Genomic DNA, 18,587 nt, shown 5'->3' with positions numbered 1-18,587 from the left:
GTTTCACAAGTGGACATCCAAAGCAATCCAGTTGAAGAGCTCTGCATGTGGCTGACAGCAGCTTCCTAAGGGCTTGCATTTCAAATGGCAATCTCTCTTGCATTTCAGGGCAATCTCTGCCCTGACATCAACTCATTTCTTCTCTCAGATCTACACCAACTCTGACACTGAAGCTGCTGCAGCAGAGCCGTCCCAAGGAGCCTTTGCTCCCCAGCCGAAGACGTGGAGCCTGAGCACTTGGTTCACCTCCCGTGCTGACCCAGCTGCTGCTCAGCAACTGGAGATGGCGGGTGACTCCCTGGAGCAACACAGTACGTCTGCTATCTTTCTTACCTGAGGGACAGTGTATTGTGTGCACATGTCAGCAGAGCTGTACCAAAGGGTTCTCCTCACTTCAGTGTCACAGAAGTGCTGGCATTGCTCCAAGGCAGCAAGAGAGAGCTCTGGGTGTTCCTGCTGCCTCTGAGGGCAGCTTAGACTGGCTGGAGATTGCCTGGGCTTTCCTCTCTGCCGAAGGCAGAAGCAGGAATTGTTCCTGCATCAGCAGAAGGCTGTGACTGCTTGGGTTCTAGCCACTGGTAGAAGCCCTGCTCAGATCAGTCTCCAGGAGAACAAAACAAGCCCTTTGTGATTCTGCAGCACAACCCAATGAATCTGCTTCTTGCCTGTAACAGCTGCCAGTGCTGTGCTCTCAGATAAGACCTGGTAGAGTTGAGAAGAGAGCCCAGTGGATTCTGTGTCTACCATCACCTGTTGGGACAAAAAGGGCACTGATCCACACCTCGGTGGGGCTGATCTCAAAGCCCATCCTGTTGTGTCCTGAATGGGGGCAAAAGCTTGTACGGGGCTCAGGCTGGCTCTGGCTTCTTCCCATCAGTGCCTGTCAGTGCTCATGCTTGGGCTTTGCCAGCCTTGTTGTGGTCGCTGCCCTGCCCCTGGGGGCTGGAGGGACTGCAGAGGCTGAAGCCTCCCTTAGCTGGGAGGGTCCCACTGCTGCCCGGCTGCTGCAGCGCGGAGCTGCCTGAGGCTGCAGCCTCTTCTCTGGGCCGGCTTCTGCCTCGCACAGCCTGGACTCACAAGAGGGTCAGAATCTGCTCTGGGCAGCTCTCTGTGTCACAGGGGTGCCTGAGGAGCACTGCTGTCCTCTGTGCCCGTGCCCGCCGTGCCGAGTTGGGAAGATGGGGACGTGTGCAGTGCCGAGAGGGCGAGTGCAATGGGAACGACTGATCCGCGCTGTCAGGGTGAAGAGAAGCGGCGTGGTTCTTCACGCAGGGCACGGGCAAGGGCGTCTTTGAGCTCAGCCTGCTCATAAAGGGTGCGGGTCCTGATGCTGAAAGCCCCGTCACGATTGGTTCTGGCATGAGCTGCTCTGGTTTACAAACACCGAGGCATTCTTCTGGCAAAGTGCTGGAAGGTGGAAAAGATGGGAACATTTGGCAATATTCCTCCTGTTCTGAACTTGACATCTGTTCAGAGCAATTGATTCTGGATGTCCACGTGCATTTAATCTTAGCAAGTAGGAAACCTTTTCTAAATCTTCCAGTCTTTATTCCCAAGAAAACAAAGGCACTGTTAGTTCCAGCTCTCCTTAATGTTTCTAGATGACAAACTTACTTGCCTTGGTAGGTATTCTCTTCTGGTCTCAGTCTCCTCTGAATGTATCTCCCTGTGCCTCCCTGTGTGTCTGCTGTCAAGAGGTCTCTCGCTTCAAAGGATACAAGATATCAGTCTCTGTGCAAGCCAGACTTGCGCTCTGGATGTGCTGTTCTTTTCTCGTTGTTCCAGTTCCTGTCCCTGTTGTTATTAGCCAGCTCAGAGCTGGCTAACCAAGGGAGGGCTCAGAGCCCCAGACAGTGGGGCTGCCTTTTGTATCTCCGAGAAGGTGGGATCTCTGCTTTAAAGTGAACATCTTGCATTTTGTTTCCCTCAGGGAGAATGGTGAAGATGGAAAATCCCATCATCAAATACATTGAACTGGAAAATATTGGCAGTGGGTGAGTCCAAGCAATGCTAATTTTACATAACTATGCATCAAGTGTTTTGCTGGTGGAATAGGTATCAGGCATTAAGTCAGACAAGCTGCAAATGTGTTCAGGCACTGGGCTTAGGTTGTCGGAGCTGATCAGAATTTCTAAGTGTGCTAAGAAGGCATTGTCAAGGACATCTCCATGCTTCCAGTGTCCTGCAGGTTTTAGGCATTTACAACACAGATCTCCTGTGTGGGCTGGCTTTCACTGCAAGATCTAAATGGCTTCTCCTTTCTCTGCTTCTCTTTTGTTTCTAGGAGTTTTGGAGAGGTGTTTAAAGCACTCGACACTGCCACCGGAGGAGAGGTAAATATCAACAGCCCCTGCAGACTCTGCTGCTCTTGAGGGGCTTTCCCCTCTGGTGTGAGCTGGGGCTGGAGCTTTGGCTAGAGCCATGCTGAAAAGGCACAAGAAGCACAGACTGGTGCCAGCCTGCAAAATACATTTGGCACTTTGTCCTCCTCAGCTGCCGGAAGGAAGGCACGCAGGGCAGCGCTTCCTTTCAGACAAGGACGCGCTCACTCCCTCTCCATTGCTAAAACAAAGGTGGTGCCTTAGAGCACCTCCCTGCTCTTTGGGGCTACAGCTTCACAGTCCTGAATTCTCAATTCTGGCTGCCAGCAAATCCATCGGAAAGTTACTGGTAGTTCCTTAGCCACCTGCAGTGCCTCACTTGGCAATTGCACATAGGGAGAGATCTGCAAGGTGCCCTAAAAGCCCTAAGGCCTGCCCAGAGCCCAAGATGTATCCACAGAATATTAAGGCATGGATTACTTCTTGTGAATCCTAGAAAGAGCAGCAGAGATTGTGGTCAGAGGTTTGTGGGTGATAGTTGAGACACAACTGTTACCAAGTGGACAAGGCAAAATGTCAGTGGCCCCACGTGTCCTGTAACTGGCTCTCAAGGCAGCAGAGAAATGGGCTGTTGGAATGTCAGTTCCTAATTACTGCAGTGCCTAATCACCAGGCAGTTTGGCACAGCTCAGCTGTGTCATTGCAAAAATCACTCGCTCCATGTGCGTTGATTTTTCCTGCCACCAACTGCTCAAGTTACTGATTTTCAATGTCATTTTAGGTGGCCATAAAGAAAATAGATATTCAAGGACCGAGGAGGATGGAACGAAGCGTTAATGAAATCCAAATCATGAAGAGGTACAGGAGTCCCAATGTTGTGAATTATTTAGACAGGTGAGTGGTTATGGTCTTATCCCATGTGTGCATTTACATACAGCAAACATGAGAGGTTAAAAACCCACTTTGGTCAGTGGTAGAAAGTAGAGCTGTTAATTTTTATTTATTCCTATCTCTCTACTCATCTCCAATGGATGAGAAGAGAGTGCATCCTGTCTGCATGAGTCTTCCCTGGCACACCTAGTTTGAAAATTATTCCAAAATTATTCAATAACTGGATCAGCTGTATCTTCCTTAGTCATCAGCCTCGAAGTTTACTGCCTCCACATTTATTTAGGATTGATTTTTTCAAGTTTCTGAAGTGCTGATGAACCGTCCTAAAATGGATTTCCCTTGGATTGTTGCCACTCTTTGCCATTGCTGGGCATGCCAGGAAGACTAGGTGCTTCTTTCCAGAAACACCATGCCTGACAGGCTTTTTATCTGGGCTGTTTCTAAACTGCATTTTTCACTTGTTAGCCATCTAAGACATCTCCTTTTTCACAGCTGTGCCTTTCTCCTTGAGACTGCACAGCTTCCAAACAATGCACAGCCAAGAGGGAATATCTATTGCTATGATTCTGTCCTTGTCACAAAGGCATCTGGAAATAAGAAACCTGGAAGCAAAAATCAACGTAGCCATGCATGCTCATCTCCAGGGCCTTGTTTCCTTCTTTCAGCTACCTTGTGGGTGAGGAACTCTGGCTGGTGCTGGAGTACATGGACGGAGGCACCCTGAACGATATCCTCAGCACGACCTCCCTGTATGAAGATGAGGCAGCAGCCATCAGTCGGGAGGTCAGCAATCCCATCTGTGTTTCCGAGGGCTTGGGCAGGATTGTCTGGGAAACAGGGGCTCAGACCTGCAGTGATTTCCTGTGCCAAGCTTTGGTTCTGTGTTGCTGCTATGCTATGGGCAAGTAAAAGCATCTCAAGTGAAAGGCCTGCCAGTGCCCCTGCACTCCCTGTACTCAGTGCCAGTACTCTTCTCTCCTGCTGTTGTATTCTTGCTCTGGCTCATGTCTTTTTATTTGCTGTTCTCCACCTTGCCTCTCTAAATGTTTGCCTGGAGTCTGTCTTCACTGCATTCCTTGCCTGTGACAGCAAAGGTGCTGGTGGCTTGATTTGAAATGATCAGCAAAGAAAAAAGAGAGAGACTCGTTTCTCTCAGGCCTCAGCATACAAGGACAGGAGTGCAGCCAAAAGGCTCTTTGCTTCTGAGCACATGCACTGCAGCAGCAGTCATCCTGGCTGGTTTGCATCCTGGCTGTTGCTCTTTCAGAAGCTGACATGCCTTTCCTCAGAAAGGTCCTGCTCTGCAAGTGTTGGAGCAGCAAACACTTCCTCTCAGTGGCACTGTGTTCTGCCATTACTGCCCAATCCCCTGGAGAGGGAATCTTTTGGATTCTTTGTTGCCTTTCTTGTGGGATGAAATCACATCACTCATTTTTGCCCTCCTCTTTCTGTTTTCTCTCTCAGTGCCTGCAAGGACTGTGTTTTCTTCACACAAACCATGTGATCCATAGAGATGTGAAGAGTGATAACATCCTTCTCAAAACCAATGGTTCTGTCAAGCTGGGTCAGTGTATTCTTGGTCAGGAGCAGCATTCCAGGGATGTGGGGGTGGGGCTGCTTTGAGTGACAGCCAGCTCCTCAGAAATGGTGCTGGTGGCAGCACAGGGACACCCGCCGTGAGCTGAGGGCACAGTTGCAAGGTGCACAGAGGAAGGAGAAGGAACAAGCAGTCAACAGTGGCCTTGCTCTGTGTGTGTCCCTTCTCGAGGGAGGGAGTTACAAGTCTAAAGCTTCCAAAGAACAAAAGACACTACTGGAGACAGTGTAAAAAATGGGGGGAGTTTAAAAGTCGCCAATGCCAGGAGATTCAACAGCACATTTTCAAACACTTCTACTGGGGAATTCTTTGGCTTGCTTTCCTAATTGCACAGAATTCAAATAAAAACAGTGTTTTGCTTTCTCCTCAGGTGATTTTGGCCTCTCTACTCAGCTCAGCCCTCAGCAGAGCAGACGGTGCTCGGTAGTCGGGACTCCTTGGTGGCTGGCGCCCGAAGTGCTGACAGGTCAACCATATGGTCCCAAAGTGGACATATGGTCTTTTGGAATTGTGGGGATTGAAATGATAGAGCAAGAACCTCCCTACTGGAACCAAAGTCCCATCACGGTAAGGAGCAAATACTCACTGATCCCACTCTCTTTCTCACCTGTCCCTTGTCCTACGTGCCATTGGACAAAAGCCCATTGCCATCTGCCTGAACTGCTTCCACCAAGGACCCCTCCTAAAAATGTGCCTGCAACACATCAGCATCTGCTGTAGTTGTGGTTGCAGCAGTGGGGGAACTCAAGCCTTACCACATGCAAACAAACTCCAAACAAACTCTATTCTCAGGCAACACTTTCCTTTGCCTTTTAAGTGCTTCCAGTCCTTTGGCTGTGGAGATGGCCTTAAGAGCAGAAAAGAAGCATCTGACAACTGCTGTTATCTTTCCAGAAAGGAAGGAAGGCAACACAAACCCAACAAAGTTTCTAAAACTGCGGTCTTTAGAGATGAGCCTATCTCCCTGTACAGTTTCTTCTCACTGGGAAACATGCCTGAAACCTGGGCATGAGAGTGTAAAGGCCACTGAGTCTCTTCTGCTTCTTGTACAGTGCTGCTGAAACACTCAGTCACCGTGTTTCTCTCCTAGCCAAAGGCACATTCTCTGTGTCACCAAGCCAGAGCCTGGTGATGCGGACAGGCTGCCAAAGCCTCCCCTTTGTTTCCTGGCTCTTTCTGGCATGGGCCTACCATTAATGCATTGACTTGAGCAGCCAAATGAGCAGAGGGTGGCCATAGGGATGGCACCTCTCCTTCTTCTGACCATGACAATTTTCCTTTTGCTGCAAAATGGGAACCTGCAATTTTCAGACTGCTGAGAGACAGAGCTGCAGGTGGCTCCTTTGTGCCCAAGCAGGAATTTTCATCCCAATACATTTGTGCAGGCATCTAAATGTGTCTCTGTTGAAGATGAGATTGCAAATATTTATTTCCATACCTGGGGATTAATTGATGGATTCCCTTTCTTTCCTTCCAATGACCATTTTTTTCAAGAAAAGCACAAAAAGTATGATGAGTTTTGTTCTTGGGCACGTGCGCTTAAAGGACCAACAAGCACTGCAGACATGCCTTTCATGTACTAAGCCTTGAAATTAGTTTGTACAGCACAGTCCCTCTTCCAAAAAGCCTCTCAAGCTGGTGTGAATCCTCAGAGAAGCAAATGTGCTTATGCTGATGTAGTTCCCACTAACTAGGTCAGTCAATGAAATCTGCTGCCAAGGCAAGATCTTCGGGATGGTGGAAAAGCTGTGGCTGCATCAGGGTTTGGGTTTTTAGTTGGTAAAGGAAAATCATCTCTGGGTCTCTGCCAAGGCAGAAACTGCCCTGAAGAACAGAGGTTAAACTAAGGGAGGTGGGAGAGCACTTAGAGATGTGAAAGCAGCAAGTGGAGCCTGGTGTCTCCTTTTTCTCCAGGCTACACAACTGATAGCCACAGTAGGGACCCCACAGCTGCAGCAGCCCAACCGATTCTCGCCTTGCCTGCGTGACTTCCTGAGCTGCTGCCTGCAGAGAGACGAGGAGCAGCGCTGGTCTGCCAGGGAGCTCCTGCAGGTAAAATGTGAAGGGGCTGCAGGTGAAACAGGCTCTGAGGGATGGGCTCCTCCTCCACTCAAGTCCAAGGCATCACATGAGCCCCCTTCCTCCTCACCTCCATTCTTGGTGCTCTTCAAATTAAAATGGTGAGGAATCCTAGACTGGGCTGGGCTGGCAGGGCCCTGTAAAGGTCCTCTGGTGCAAGTGTCCTGCAATGAGCAGGGACATCTTTAAAGAGATCAGGTTGCTCAGAGCCCTTTCCCACTGGAGCCGGAATGCTTGCAGGGATGGGGCACCTACAAGCTCTTGGGGCAACCTGTGCCAGGGTCGCACCATGCTCTGAGTAAACAAGTCCTGATTAGATCCTATTTGTGTTTCAAAATATTCACCCACATCCTATTGTAACTGGCCCTGTTAAAAAAGATGTCACTCACTTTCTTCAAAGCCACTCTGAAGTCTTGGAAATTGGCAATAAAGTCTCCCTGGGGCCTGTTCTTCACAAAACTGAGTAACTCCATCTCTCTCTGCATTTCCTGAGTCAGGGAGCTCCTCTGGCTGTTTCAGTCTCCCTCTTTTGTCATTTGGTGGAGTGTTCAATTTTATCTAATGGCAAAAGAATTGAAGTAGAGCAATGCAGAGTACAGAGACATGAAATGGTGGTGCAGGAGCCCAAGAAAGCCAGTCCCAGCCTAGGGGTCAGAGATTTGGCTGTGGGCAGGAGGGGTCTTGGGGGGCTCACTGTGAGCCTCTGAGGGGCCCTGGTTTGTGCCCCCCAGCCCACCCTTAGAGGTTTCTGCCACGCAAACAGGGACAGCTGGGAGAGACTTGTCCCAGCCCCATCTGCTGCCTGGCACGCTCAAGCAGACGGGAACTGTGCCAGGGTTACTGCCGGGTTGTGTGGCAGAGAGGGAACTGCAGGGCCCAGTGCCACTGAGCTGGCCCTGCTGGGAAGGAAGGAGCCATCCAGCACACGAGGGGCAGGGCATGGAAAGGTAGACACTGCTCTGTCTCCCTGTGGGAATCAGCACAGTGCCTGTCTTTCAAAGAGAGGGACCAGTGTGAGGCTTTAGAGATTCCTGAAAAGAAGAAACTCCAAGGACAGAAAGCACGATTTCTAAAGCACTGGCAGGGCAAAAATCCTAGCAAGATGAAGACACCTGGATAAATGGATGAGTGGGATTCTAGGCCACATTTGCCTGTGATGGCAAAGTCCGGCACATAAAGATGGAGGTGTAGATGGTCCCATTGGTCCTCTTCCTGCATCCTTCTATAAGCCAGAGGAATCCTGTGCAGCACTGAGCTTGGAAAGTCATGGTCCATTATTTTTTGTTGATTTGTTTTTTTTCCCTTTGGGCAGCATCCATTTGTAACATTTGCTGAGCCTGCATCCAGCCTGGTGCCACTGATTGTTTCAGTGAAGAAGAGGAGGAAGACAACAATGTGCCAATCACATCAGCACCATTTACTCGTCAACCAGTTTGGAGTAGGATTGTAGGTTAGGATTAGGGTTAGGATTAGGATTAGGATTTGGATTTTGATTAGGATTAGGGTTAAGGTTAGGGTTAGGGTTAGAGTAGGATTGTCTAATAGGACTGCAGAGTAGGATTGGAAATGAATACAGTTTCTGAAACCACAACTCACCTTGAAGTTTCCCTTCCTTCTCACTCTGCGAATACGCTCAAGAATTTCTTCTGAATTGTCTGTTGTTTCTTAAAGGTGGAAAGTGACACGGTGTCTTTGGCATGGTGTGAAAGTAGGGAAGAAGGATGTTCTTCATTCATCCTCTCCAGAGAACACTGCCTTTGGAATCTGGCCTACTGGTCTGTTTTTGGCCAGCTTTGGTATTTCTATTTGAGGCAGAAATGGCAATGGCATTTGAAGGCAAAACCAAAAGAAGAATGAGGCAGCCCAAACACCCTGTGCAGATGCAGGCCTTCAGCTGTGACTGGAGAGCACTGGGGCTCCTGCCACTTGGATTTGTATCCCGAAATGCAATAATCTCTTTGGCTGCAGGAGAGCCTTGCTCAAGTGAGAAAGCAGAAAGATCAGAGAGGGTGCTCGGGAAGGTCTCCTGTGGTGCAGAGCAGTCAGCGCCTGGGAGGTGAGAGTGGGCCCGGCCTTGCCTGGGGTGGAGCCCCAGCAGAGCTCGGGCAGAGGCCGGAGCAGCCTGAGCCCCGGCAGAGGCAGGCTGGAAGGAGGCCCTTGGAGCTGCAAGAGGCAGCAGCCGGGCCCTGGGTGCCTGTTCCTGGCAGCGGGCGAATCCTCCACTCTCAGAGCCCAGGTGGCAGCTGGCAGCTGCCGAGGGGAAGCGCAGCCCTGCTGGACACAGCCCAGCCTGGAGGCATTGGCCGTCTGGAGTGTGCCCAGGAGGGGAGAAAGGCCAAGGGCAGCCGAGGGCCGCTGGGCTGCCTAAGGATTCCTCCTCTTCTGCCGGCTGCCCTGCAACTCCTGGCAAAGGTCAGCAGTGTGTGCAGCACTCTGGGCACCGGGGCAGGGACCTGGGCTGCTCGGCAGGCTGGAGCACAGGGCAGCCTCCTTCAGGCCCGGCTCTTGTGCCAGGGGAAGCGAGGGCAGCGTGAGGCAGGGACAGCTTGGCAGGGCACATCTGCAGGAGCCAGCGCCTCACGCAGCTCTGGGAGGAAGCGCCTGCAATCCTGCATTTCTGCACTGAGCCCGAGCAAAGGTGTGAGATGCAGAGTGTTTGGCAGAAATATTCAGGCCCACCAGGCCAGCCTGCTTTGTGCTCTCTGGCCCACAGCAAGTGCTGTGCAATGCAGCTCACACCTCTATTGCAGGGCTGTTCTTCTTCTCAGTAATCATCGCTCAGCTGTCTCTCACTGACATATTGCTGGCTGAAGACCTGTCTCTTCCATATCCCCTATAAAAAGACCTTACCTTAGATTCTCAAATTTAGCATGCATGCATGTGTGAAAAAAAAACCCCACATATCTTTAGGAACATCAAGACATTAAAGCAGATTTCATTTATCAAACCCACAGCAACTGCATTAATATGTGGGTGTATGAGCCTTTCTTCAAAATTTTCTTAAGAATATCTCTAGAGTAATTTTTGAGACATAAGTATGCTCCCCCTAACAAGTCCAGATTACTTGGCAAAGGGTAATCAGTCATCCATTAAGCATTCCAGCAGTTGCGTAGCATTTTCTTCTGATAACTGATCCCTGGATATTGCAACCAGCTTCTGATTTGTGTCTGCCCACTTCTTTTCCATGTTCTCAGCCAAGAGCAAAAGCACCATTGTGAGTGCATCTGAACACATTGGACACTGACACCCCATCCTATTGCCTATGTTCTCCCATGGAAGATTCCTTGCTCTTTTTTCTCTGCCACCAATGGGGATCTGCAGTCCCTGCCGGGCACTGCTCGCTCTGGGTTGTCAAGGCAGAGGCGATGCTCTGGTGCACCTGGCGCAGGTGAGCCTCGGGCCCGGGCAGGGAGCGATGCTCCGAGCTGCCGCGGATCCGGCGGCGAAGCCGAGCGGTGCCGTGGCCGGGCTGGGAAGCCGAGCGGCGCCCGTGGCGCTGCCTCCCCGGGCAGGGCTGTGCTCTCAGCGCCGCCGGGGCTGCCGAGCAGCGCTTTCCACGCGCCTCCGCCTCCGGAGCCAGCCCCGCAGCCGCGCTCTCCCGAACCGCACTGACCCGCGCCCGTTCTCGGCCCGGCTGCAGGACTCCGTGATTCCGGGCTCTCCGGGTTCCCAGTCCGCCTGCAGGAGCCTCCGCTCCTGGCCTGCCCCCACTGGGCTCTCTTCTCTCATGTCTTTCCCCTCTTTCCCAGGCCCTCTCCACTCTACTCCGGATCTCCCCCCGTTCACAGGTTGTCCCCTGTCTCCTGGGTTCTGCCTCCTCTCTCGGCTTTTCCCCAGTCCCGAGCTACCCCTTGTCCCAAGCTCACTCCTTTCCCGGGCTGTAGCCAGTGCTTTTATTCGTCTCCCTGGATCTGCCCTTCTCCCGATTACTCCTCCCTCTCCCCAGGATCTCCCCCCTCTCCCAGGGCTCTTTCCTGTTTCCCCGCCTCTACCCTCTTGGAAGGCTACCCACCCTTTGCCACGGATCTCACCCCCGCCCCCGTCCCGTGATCTCCCCTACTCCCGGGCTCGTCCCGCTCTCCTGGGATTTTCCCCCTCCTCCCAGCATCTCTCCCCTCTCCCGCTCACTCCTCCCTCTGCCACGTCTCTCTCCCCTCTGCCGGGATGTCCGCCCGTTCCCGGAGCGCCCCATGCCCCCGGCCCCTCGCCGCCCGTCCCTCGCCGCCTCGGCCGGGCCGCTCCGGGGCCGCGCTCGGAGCGCAGCGGGGCCGGGCCGGGGCCGCCGGGGCCGCCTCAGCTCCGCCCCGCGGGAGGAGCCGCCACAGCGCCCCGGCAGCGGCCCCGCGCAGGCGGAGCGGCCCCGGCTGCGCCCGGAGCTGGGCCTGGGAGGGGCTGCGGCCTGGGAGAGCTGCTCCGGGCTCGCTCCGGCCACGAGGAGCTCCGACCTGTGCTCGCTTTGTACCCTCAAGGCTGCCGGATGCCTTGCAGTGAAGCTGCAGTGCCCGGGCTATTCCGCTCTCTTCTGGTCCTCAGCTGAGTATTGCTGGCCGCGGGTCTCTGTACGAATCACGAAACGGACTGGACTGCTGAGGAACGCGCCTCGAGCTGTTTGTTTTCCAGCATCAGTCTCATGACATGGTTGTTACAGTGGGAAGATGCCAGCAGCTCACATCTCTGGCAGTAGGCAATGAACTGAATGGTACAACTTACTTGAAAAGTTTTTTGACCACTCACACAAAGCAAAAGCATATTGACAGTAGTTCTGTGCAACCACTATAAGCACACGTAGCTTTTGTTAAAACACTGCTTTCTTCTTTTGAATACAATACCTGCTTGCAAGCCTTAAAACACATGCACAGGGTTCCATTATCGTGATAAAAAAGTATCATTCGTGGTGATAAAATTTGAAACAGTAATTGATATTGATACAGTAATTATATTTGAGCATAATAAATGGTTAAAAAGTTGTAATGCCAAAGAAGAGAGGGAGAGGAGGGGCTCCAGCCCCCTTCCCAGCAGCTGTTCTCAAGGACCACAGGAAAGAAGCTGAAGATACAGGTGCTAAAAATGAGCAAGAACCTGGTTCAGTCCCAACACATGATAATTCTAAGGGATTTATTGCCTTGATATGTAGATGGAGTGATACGTTAGTCTTGGCTTACATTGGCTGTACTGGCTACGTACTGGCTTGATGCGCATGTGTAACCCAAAGGTGAATTAAAGGACCACGAAGAAGACTATAGGGCCTTCATCAGTGACGACCCCCAAAGACTTGTGTGACCACCAAACCGAGTGGTGGCGCATGCGTGGTAAAGGTGGTGAGGAAGGCGGAGACAGAAAAGTGACGAACCAAAAATAGGAGGAGATGGTATTGACACATGGCATATAAGGGGTGATTTTCACTTGGCAAGCTTGTACGTGAAGTGGCAAGGGTCAAGAACTCTGCCTTCCGTTCCCCGCGGTATCTTTTGCTTATGTGCTATTATTTGAACCAAATTATCCCTTATTTATATATTTTCTAATTTATTCAATTAAAGTTCAATTTATTCAATTAAAATTAAAGGGCAAGTACTAATGATAGCTTTACCTTGACTTTTTGAAATTTGAAACATTCACAGAAGTGCTTGTGCGTTTTGGTGAAAAAAGGCATGACTCAGTTTTGCTTGTTCCAAAATGTTTGGCAAAGTGTTTGAAATAAGCACTGTCCGTTTGTCCGCTCTCGCGTTTCCTTCCACTAAAAATCCAGGAAGCGAAGAATGAGCCCTGATGTGAGAAACAAACTGTGGATTAGTTCCTTTTTGTAAAGTTGTAAAACGCCTTGAAAGCCAATGATACCAAGTGTCATTACTAGGATTCTTTAGAACTGATCCTTCTATTCTTTTAACCACATTAGCAACAAAGGCAGAATGTGTGAATAAATTAAAAGGTTGTGGGAAGAACTGAGAAGCCTGAACCACAGCAGCAAGATCAACCATCTGAGCAGATCCCTCTACTATTTGAATATCTGATTCCCAAGTTTTAGTTGGGAACTTGGTTTGGTTCAACCAAGTAATGACTGATTTGTGACTTCTGCCAGATCCCATCAGTGAAGAGAGTTATTGTGTTTAAAGGTTCTTTACTTAACAAAGGTTTCTCTCTTAAACTGAATTTTGCCTGCAACAATTTGTGAGCCGGGTAATGAACAGAAGCAATATCTGCAAAATTTAATAACTCTCGTTGCAAATCATCAGAATTTGCAGAATTTTGCATTGCCCAATCAAGATACTTTTTTTCAGTGGTAAATAGAGAACTGCAAATTCTTCACCTGCTCAACTTAATAACCTTGTTCTCGCCTTAATCAGAATTTGTGTTATCCTCTCTAAGACTTTAAAAATTGTTTTTGGAAACCTTGAGGGAAGAAAACCCCATTCTATTCTCAACAAAGGATCTCTCTCAGAAGGGTCTGATTGAAAAATGACAGAACAAAGTTGCATCTTTCCTCCTAAAATTGCAGAAAAGAATGGCTTTTCTGGAGTACAGCGATGAGCTTGTTGTCTTTGGAGAGCCTCCATGACCTCGTCATGCGCTGCACGAGCTTCAGGTATTAGAGTTCAGGAGAGTCAATGGCGCAGCTTCCTCTCAACAAATTAAAAAGTGGACCCAATTCATCGTCCGTGATTCCCAAAACAGGTCTGACCCAATTGATTTCTTCTAGAAGCTGTTGTAAGTCTTGCAGGGTGTTGACACTGGTCCAGAGCTGTATCTTCTGCAGTGTAATAGTTTTTTCAGTCATCTTCCATCCCAGATAGTTCCAAGGTGGAACTTCTTGAATTTTGGGTATGGAAATTTTAAGTCCAGCATTTTGGATTTCAGTAACAACACTAGGAAAACTTGCTCCATCTCTGGCTTCGTTGGAGCTGTGATGAGGAAATCATCCCTGTAGTGTGAAATCATGGATATTGGATACTTCTGTCGAACAGGAGACAAAACTTGTGCGACAAAATATTGTCAAATTATAGGCGAATTCTTCATTTTTAGAGGCAACGTTTTCCAGTGCTATTTCTGCATGGGTTCTCTTTGATTGATGACTGGAACTGAAAAGGCAAATCTTGGAGCATCATTGGGATGAAGTGGGATGTGGAAAAAACACTCCTTTAAATGAATGACAATGAGAGGCCAGTGTTTTGGGATCATTGATAAAGAAGGAAGTCCAGGTTGAAGGGGTCTCATGTCTTCAGTCACTACATTGATCTTCATGTCATGAAACAACCTCCAGGAGTCCAATGCCTTCCTGTGGATGACGCATACTGGTGAATTCCAGGGACTCTTTGTGGGTGTGATGTGACCTTCTTGTAATTGCTCCTTTACCAATCCTTTAAGGCTATTTAATTTTTTCTCTGTTAAAGGCCATTGATCAATCCATACAGGAGGATCAGTTTTCCAGTTCAGCTTTCAAGTGGCAGGTTTTGACGTGGTTTCCACCACAGTTCCACCTCCAGTTCTGCTCCCCATTGGGACAGGACGTCTCTCCCCCAGACGGTGAGAGGCTTCTGAACAAGGAAAGGACGCACTATTGCTGTCTTTTCTTCAGGACCTGTAATGTTAATCATGGATGCACTTTGCAAACATACGGTAGCATCTCCAGTCCCTGTGAGAGAACCTGCAGGAGCTGCTAAATCCCAATCTCTGGGACAAAAGATGTGAGAGAATACAGTGACATCTGCGCCAGTATCCGCCATGCCTGTAATGTAAATTTTTTTACCACAGTGAGTCAGGAAGCAAGTCAATTTTGCTTGCTTGGGGTCCAAAAATTGCACCCAAAAGACCTCAGGACCTGAGGTTCCAAATGGCACAGACAGCATTGAATTCTCTGGAAAGTTGTTTTACTTGGCTGTATTCATGGGTAGAAGAAATGCAATAGCTATAGGTGTTTTTGGTGGAGTCGCAATAGGAACGTTACATGCAAGATTTAAACATATTGGTTTATTGTTAAAATCTACTGAAATAACCGTTGGAAGGACTGAAAGTCTGAAAATTTTGGTGCTAGCTCTGCCTAGAATCAAAAACTCTTGTCTTTGCTGAAAAAACCTGATAATTGCAGTAGAAATACTTTCATATCAGAAATTATTTAAAAGGTGTATCAATTTTTGAGGGGGCCAATTCAAACCTTGTACGTGAGGGTATTGACCTGGGACCATTTGAGGGATGGTTGACTGAGGGATAAATGACTGAGGTACCAATGCCATTTGACTGGGTAACTGACTGTAAGGAGGTCACTACTTGTGTCAAGGTGTGGTGATAATCTGCGCTCTTTTTTGAGTTTAACGACAAAGCTTTGCCATCGATGTCAAATTGAGGACGACAGTACTTAGCAAGATGCTTCCCTTTCCTACACTGAGGGCAAATAGAAAGTGGTTTAGGTTTGACTGTTGTTGTAGGACAATCTCTTCTCATGTGTCCTGCTTTACCACAAGCAAAGCCACAAGCCTTTTTATCAGAGTCCAACTGTACAGTACCAACAGATTTTTAGAAAATGTTTCTTTGCGCTTCAATGCCCTCTTCAAGCTTTTCCATTTATTGTCCCCAATTTCCTCCTAAAGCCTTTCCCAACATATGTCCCAATGGTTTCCTAACTTTTCTTAAGAATCTGCAATCTGCTTTCCAAAAGCACCGACTTGCACATTAGCAAGATGTTTTGGAGAGATGAGCTTACTGCAAGCTGTTAGCATCTCTGTTACACTTGGAGGCTTATCAGGTAAAGTTATAATAATTTTTTTGCATTCTTCCTATAAGTTCTTTGATCTCATGGTGAAAAGGAATTTCATATTATGGATTTACATCATTATGACCATATCTTACAAGTAAGGCAAGGAAGTGTTTATTTGAATCCAAGTTTTTTCTAAATTTGAATAATATTAGACTACTTAGGTAGTTGCAATGGAAGGTCTACAGTCAATTTAGACCGTGTTTTTTTTTCCTTTTCATCACTCCTGTATGTGATCCAGAAGAACAGGTAGTGTTGTCACAGCAATCAGCTGTCCCATGAACCCTGCCAAAAAGTTCCAAGTTCCAACGTTTGTTTTTACCCCAGCTGGCTTCAGCAATGGCATTGAAACAACTAGATTGGGTTGCATGTTGGCTGAGTAAACAAACTAATGGCACATCCACTGCAATCAGTGACATGTTGACCGATGTTAATAGTGTTAGACATGCTACCCTTCCAAACAGAGCAGCAATTGATTTTCTTTTACTGGCACAAGGACATGGTTGTGAGGAATTTGAAGGATTGTGTTGTATGAACCTGTCTGATTACTCTGAATCTATCCTCAAAAGCACACAAAAGCTGAAAGATTTGACAGCCCAAATTAAAGTAGATGGTGGGTCCTGGTCAGATAATTTGTCCTAAGAATGGAGCTTTGCACCTTTACTAAGGGAACTTTGCAAGATAGGTCTCCATATGTATTGGGTGTTTTGGTAGTGATATTAATAGTAATACCTTGCACGCTTCAGTGTGTGCAACGAGAGATGAACAAAACTGTCCAAGAAGTTTTTATCACACAAGAGAGAGAGGTAGGAAATGGATTCACAGACAGGTGCTCAAAATGTCACGGAGATGGTGGATGATGCAATAGAAATGGAGGAAGGTTTTGAGTTATGACCCTGGAATCGACAAGAGATTTTTGAACAATGACTTGTAACTATTATCAGGCATAATTTATGCCCTTTCCACTGACTGGACTTTCACAGCATTAAAGTGCTGTGTTGTAATACAGCAATGCTTAGTGCCAACAAAAACATGCTTTAAGCAGATAGGAAATAAAAATATTATAGTAAGGCTACAAAACGCAAGTAATAAATGACACAATTGGTAAGGTTTCTTTTTGGGTGTAGAGAGAGGGGGAATTGAGGGAATGCATAAAATTAGAGGGTTTTGGGAAAGCTGCAAAAGGCAGGCCTCAGAACTGTGAGTAGAGCTAAAGAAACAGTCATGAGATAGGTCAGCAGAAAAAATTATTTAAACTGTAGAAAAAGCAAGGGCAAATCGAACAATAAGCCTGTGTATTAATGCTTGTCTGAACAGCTCTCTAAGCTGCAGAAAGTTTATCTAGCAAGATATTAGGAAGGTTGAAGCTTAATAGTGGAGCTCTGTGCATTGTGTTTTAAGGCTTACAAACAGGTACTGTATTCGAAATAAACAAGCATTGTTATAACCAAAGCTACGTGTGCTTATGGTGGTTGGATAGAACTACTGTCAATATGGTTTGCTTTGTGTGATTTGTTAAGAAGCTTATATAGTAAGCGTATGATTTTATAAAAACCTTATGATTTTTGGCCTGCTGTCTGGATTGTGAGCTGCTAGCATCTTCCCATTATCATAATCATGTAATGTGACTGATGCTGAAAAATAAACAGCTCTAGGCACCTTCCAAAGCAGCCCTGTCTCATTCGTAGTCTGTAAATAGCCCCTGGCTGGCGTCACTTGGCAGTAGTGTTGCTGCAGCAACTTTCCTGGGAGCCCTGCTAGGAAGGGCTGGGGAGGAGAGCTCCAAGTTCTTGGCGACAGGAAGAAAGCCAGAGCCTGCTAACTCACGTCTGGATTCACTAAATTGGATCTTTTTAGATTCCTACAAATCGGGCTGCTCTCCAGCTGTAGACCCCGACTTTGTATTTGTGATGCTTTCCAATGGACTGTGAGAGGTTCCACACTGTATCCCTGCCCGCAGGGATTCAGCTGGAAAACTCTCAGGCCCAAGAGCAATCTCAGCATGCTTCCCCCCACCCTTGACCCCAGTAGGCAATGAGACAGGCTTCAAGGCTTCTGAATGAACTGTCTGTGCCTCCACAGCAACTTTCCTGAGCTCTCCCACCTCCACCCCATCCATCTCTCTGGGCAGAGCCATCCCTGCCCTGCTCAAGCCCTGGCTGCCCCCCGCCACCTCTGTCCTCTCCCCTGCCCGCTCCCCTGCAGACAGAGCCAAATCCAAAGCCCCCCCACCTGCTGTAACCGGAGGCTGGGTATTGAAGTGAAGGGAGACACGACCATCCGATTGATGCATCGAACTGCAACTTTATTGATCAATCCATCACCTTAAATAACAGTGCTAACGAACGCCATGAATATTCTGTAATCCAATTTCATGATAGGCTAACAGAGAAACTTTTAACCACTCCTCTTGTTTTAGAATACCTACAATTGTTTATTAAAAACAGAAACCAAAAACAGAAACCAGAAACTAAAACAGAAACCAGTGTTCCCAAAACTTCTGCACCTGTTCTCAGGATGGCAGGCCTTCCCAGAGACGGTGTTCTACTTGTTATGAGAAGACAGCACGAGAACTCCATTGTTTATAGAATGATGCTTGAGAGAGTCTAATTGTTTATACAAATCAGAAGACTGAGAACTGTTAGAAACTGCTTTTACTTTTCCCTCTTACTTTTCTCTCAATTATATGTCTCATGGCCTTTTTCTTCAAGCCATTCTTGAACTAAACTCTCCACATTTCCCCCGCTTTTTTCTTTGAGAGAAAAGAAGTTAGTTTGCCATGTCTCCTCTATCATTCTACCAACCATCCTTTGGATACAGCTGCAGAAGCAAGGTAAGATAAGTAAAAACAATAAGAGTACACCTAATATCCCTATAGTATATGTTACAAGGTTTCTTAACCAGAGACCCAATCCAAACCCTTTAAGCCATTCATCAATTCCCAATCCTTCTTCTT

This window comes from Melozone crissalis, unplaced genomic scaffold (assembly GCF_028551555.1).
Source record: "Melozone crissalis strain CALT ecotype California unplaced genomic scaffold, PUWL_Pcris_2 ptg000005l_1, whole genome shotgun sequence".
NCBI classification, from domain to species: domain Eukaryota; kingdom Metazoa; phylum Chordata; class Aves; order Passeriformes; family Passerellidae; genus Melozone; species Melozone crissalis.
The sequence above is the reverse complement of the archived record's forward strand: the minus strand, read 5'-3'. Positions refer to the sequence as shown.